Source organism: Cucumis melo, chromosome 1 (genome assembly GCF_025177605.1).
Source record: "Cucumis melo cultivar AY chromosome 1, USDA_Cmelo_AY_1.0, whole genome shotgun sequence".
In the NCBI taxonomy this organism is placed as follows: Eukaryota; Viridiplantae; Streptophyta; class Magnoliopsida; order Cucurbitales; family Cucurbitaceae; genus Cucumis; species Cucumis melo.
In genome coordinates, this window is record NC_066857.1 from 8,701,302 (window position 1) to 8,706,272 (window position 4,971).

The window sequence follows — 4,971 nt, forward strand, 5'->3', positions numbered from 1 at the left end:
TAAAATGAGTTTCCTTAACTGGAAAATATATACAAGTAACAAGAGAGAAACTTGACTCTACACGACTAACTTTACATGCTATAAATCATATAAATTATATCAAATAATCAATATACATGGTGAATTACATCTTTGTACCATTTCCTCAGCTCAAGCATTTACAACACTCTTTTACTAGGTGGTAAACGACTTGCGTGCGTAAATATGTCATCTTAATATTTCCTTCTCAAACCTCTCTTCATAAAGTCAATGAGATATGCTTATCCGTGCGAGATGGAGCACACATGCGATGTGCTCACTATGCCTCTAAGTGAGGATCATGCATAAAAGGTACACATTCTTTCCATACATAACGACTTAATCTACATCGAGTACATGTTTTTCTCTAGCTTGCCAAGTATAAGCAAAGTGAGAGGTTTTCTAGGTACGTCAGGGTCAAACACAGGGAATTTTATCAACTTTAGCGATAACGTTTGCTGTTAATTTCATGCGATATACATATCTATACAGTATAATTTAGATATTTTTTTAGTTTTACTATTTACACTAGAGATTCTATAGAAGGTGACATGGAATGACATGATTATGGAAAGTGAACTAACTTATATTAAAGAAATATGTAGGAAGGTCTCCATGTTGTAGGCGATTAAGCCATGCGGAAGTCCTTAATGCGATAGAGATCACTTAACCATCTTCTAATTAAGGCAAGTGACATCTCAGTGCTTAAACACCACTTTTTATCATTTGCTTAAACATCACACTTAACCATCTTTCAAGAAACAAATGATAGAGATAGTTATGTGATACCTATCTAGGTTCCTTACTTGTAAGAATCACATTGTCACTCTATTTAAGGTGGACAACCTTTTGGTATCTGAATACCACACTTGTTCTCCTTTCGAGACACAAATTATGGAGGCCAAACGCTAAAACTCAATTTGTGGCCAAGCTCCTTTCCATGCATGCTTAATGTGTTTCTTGCTACTTATTCTCTCGAGTAGTTGGCGAACAGCACCTGATTTCTTCTCTTAAAGAGAATCATACGATGGGATAAAGCTCAGCTTAAACATGGTGAACCTTATAAGTAGAGATCCCTTATCAAGCACTTATCTACACGTCAGCAAGATGAATAGTAAAGAAATGATAGAATGATAGTGGATAAATATGTATTGTATTGATTAATGTAGGTCTCTCGGCGATGAAAATATCAAAGTTAAACAATACATTTAAATGTACAAAAGATGAAAAGTAAAGAAGGAGCTAAGCTGCAGACTGTATTACTATGCATTCTTTGGCTTTTTTACAAGTTAGGGGAATTGTTGATGAGTTTTTCTTTCTAATCTTTCTCTAAGATTTCACTCAAAAGTTGACCAGAAAAGATGTGAAGATGGAAATAACTTCTATAGAAGGAGAAGGGCTATTCCCTTCTACAAGCTCTCGGAGAGACAAACATCTTCGGGGCTCTTTAGCACTCTTACATGGTAGAGTTAAAGGTATTTATAGGTTTATTTTAGCGGGAAGTTCTATTTCTTATCCTATACACTTGTCAGCATCGAATGCAGCCTTGTCATTTCATATCAACTCCAACTACCATTCTTGTCTTCTGGCGAATCTCCTTGCTTGTTGAGGTGGCATTTCCCTTAGTGATGTTAATAGCCAAGCACTTCTCATTGTTATATTTCTTGCATGCGTTCTTCTCGTGATTTGCTATATTTCTTCTTTTCTTCATCATCCAGTGATAAAAACACTAAGAAACATAGTTAATTAGGCATGAAGACTTATGTGAGTTGTATTCTCTTATCTTTATAAATTTGCAGTAAAAGCTACGCATTTTGGTCCTTTATTCTGCAGTCTGACTCCATTGTTTTACTTAAAAGTGTATAATACTTGTATTTCTACAAGTTATCACAGGTTGCGCCTGTGTGAAGTGATCTTAACGCAACAAAAATTTTCCATCAATTCCATCATGCACAATGCGTCTTCCAATATCATATCACACAGTAAGAAAAAGGTGTCTCATACCAGATCACACAGCAAGTATGAGGCATCCTATTTCAGATCACATAATAAGAATAGGGCATCTTATCTCAGTCATACAACAAGGATAAGGCTGCCACACCAAAATAGACAGCAAGTGTGAGGCACCTCTTTGCATAGGATGCCAAAGCTCAACTCCCTATAATATTTCAGTTCATTTCAAATTCAAACGATTTCTAAATCATTTTTAAGGATTTGAGAATGTAAGAGAAATCAAATGATTTTTAAAGCTATCTAGATTTCCTTATTTATAAGAGTCACATTGTCTCTCTTTTAAGGTGGACAACCTCTTGACACCAAGATACCACACTTATTCTCCTTTCGGGACACAAATGATGAAGGTCAAACACTAGATGGATCTATAATCATTAAGTCAAAATGTTAGTTGACCTATAATCATGTCACACCCCCTCCCGGACTACCTGCTACCTTAGACCGAAAGATGGCGTGAAGCCGACGAACAACGCTTTTCTGTACCTGTATCTGTCGACTCTGCTTAAAACTTTTATGTGATGAACTTGCCAATCTAGTATATAAACTATTGTACATGCCACAAAACACAGCGGATCCTAGGCTAGTCAAACACAGCTAGTCAAACACATACATGAAGTGTACCTCAAAATTTACCGATTTCACGAGTAAACCTAAAGACACCTTAATCAAAATATAACCAACAAAATTTACACAACTACAGCTCCTAAAGCTTATACAAACTGTGGAGTATCTATAACATACAAGGGTGTGAATACATCACAACACAACAGACTTTATGCCCAACTCAAAACACGTACTGGCAATCGATAATGAAGCTTCCGCAGACTAAGGCAGTCTATCAGGCACCGAGAAGTCGATCTCTACCTGGAAAATGGGTAAAACATTTTGGAAAGGGTGAGCTATGAAGCTCAGTGAGTGACTCAGTTTAAAACTATGAATTTAAAGATAAGAGCACGTGAAAACTTTACACATATAAATCTGTTTATACAAGTCATAAATGTAAATGTGTAATAGTAAGAATAGCTTCCTTAAATACTCAGCATGTTCATCATTGAAATCTAGCAAGGCATATCAAGTATATCGAAGCATTTTAACTAACATGACGAATCTACGTTGTGTAGGGTACACCTAGTACAACAACGTTTACAAGCACTACGATGTAGTGGGGCCCGCCCAGCACTCCCATTGTCTTTGTCGTAGTGGGGCCCGCCCAGCACTCACGACAGCATCGTTGTTACGGAGTACACTCAACGTCAACAACGAAATCTAACCAGTGTGCACACGGTAATCTCTAGCCTCAGGCTCAAGATCTCAGTCATGTAGTTAATGAAAATTTCATAAATCATCATAAAATATTAAAACATGCCTGCTTATAAATTTTACACAAAGCTCGAACTTTACTCAGCTCTTTCGTGGAAAATTGTAGTTCTTAAAACAAAACTTCATACTAATTCATGTTTTGCTTAAAATATTGTGGTTTAAATACTTTCCAAACATTTAATATTTACGTGCTAGCATAAATTTCTTTAAGAAATCTAGTCTCCAAATGTATACTTGAAAATAGTCATGAAATTCAAATACCTTTCATGGCTTCGTAAATAAACATTTATCGCATTCAATCATAATAACAGTTATGGAAAATATTTCAAAGTTGGTTTTGTCACTCACAGTCTTGAGCTAGATCCTTGGTCTATAAGCTCGGTTTAATTCTTCTCGGCCTGCCAACAACCCAACCGAGTATTAAAACCCTAAACATTCTGGTTTCCTAAAGATATACATAACATGTCGCACCAAAGATGACGCTCACGAAAACAAAGCTTAAGAAATAAAATCGTATTTCAACAATTCTCTAAAATTTCCAGATTTCTAACATAAACTTCAAAGGACTATAACTTTCTCAATACTTAACCAAAATGAGTTTTCTTTATATCATACTCTTCATTTTGAGATCCTCTAAAACTTACCTGAAGACATATAAATCTGATTCCCCGTGCATAAACACATATAACCCTCAAAACAGAACCTCTTTAACTTGTTCCTACAATTTAACCAATATTTAGTCGTTTTTGGTTTACAATTTCTTCATGAAAGTTGTAGTAAATTGAATAAGCTTTCCAACCATACCAAATAGAGATTCTAACTCCACCGATACACTCTGAAATACAAGAAAAACCAGAGACCTCCTTATTTCGAGTGAAAACCAACTGCCCTGTTTTCTTCATCAAAAAGCACCAAATGAATATCCGAATTTGCTCCAACTTTCTTCATAAAGTTTGTTTAAAAATGAGTTAACTTTCAGTAAATGTAAATCTCACCTCTTAATTCCTTTTGAAGAGTTCAAACCGAATTAAAAACCAGTGATGTGCAGAATGAACTAAAATTCAGCCATTGATACACTTTGCTTGAGTTCTCCTCCTCTTCTTCAACCTAAAAATTCTAGTAAAATTTCTCTTCTTCTTCCAAACTCTCTCTTAGAAGTTCTCTGCAAATTGAAGAAGGAAAAAGAAAAAAAAATAAAGGGAACTTGGATGTCTTCAAAATCTTGGCGGTGAAGGGAAGAGAAGAAGAAGAAGAAAAGAGAAAATGAAATTTTCTTCTCCTTTTCTTCTTTTTGTCCTTTCTTTTATTTCTTTTCTTTAATTAATTTAATAAAACTATTTAATATATAAATATATATATTTATATTTACACTTAATTTCCATTTTCTTTTTCTTTTTTTTTTCCACATTTAAAGAAATTAAACCAAGAAAATATCGGGTTTACAAATCATCACTTGACCAGAGTATATCACTAACTACTCGAGAGAGAAGGTAGCAAGGATATGGCTAATGCGTGCAAGGAGGAGTTTGGAGACAAACTCTACCTTGACGAGATGCTTCCGTCATTTGTGTCCTGAAAGGAGAACAAGTGTAGTGTTTAAGGCACTGAGGGGTGCTCGCC

General features: G+C 35.2%; 1 long non-coding RNA gene across 1 annotated transcript; it reads right to left on the reverse strand.

Annotated features, from left to right (window-relative positions):
• Window positions 1-2,540: 2,540 nt before the first annotated feature.
• On the reverse strand, window positions 2,541-3,857 carry LOC127148108 (uncharacterized). The gene is made up of 2 exons (XR_007818754.1): window positions 3,700-3,857; window positions 2,541-2,895 (listed from the first exon to the last, which is right to left on the reverse strand). It is a non-coding gene; the product is annotated as an uncharacterized LOC127148108 (long non-coding RNA).
• Between the last annotated feature and the right edge of the window lie 1,114 nt (window positions 3,858-4,971).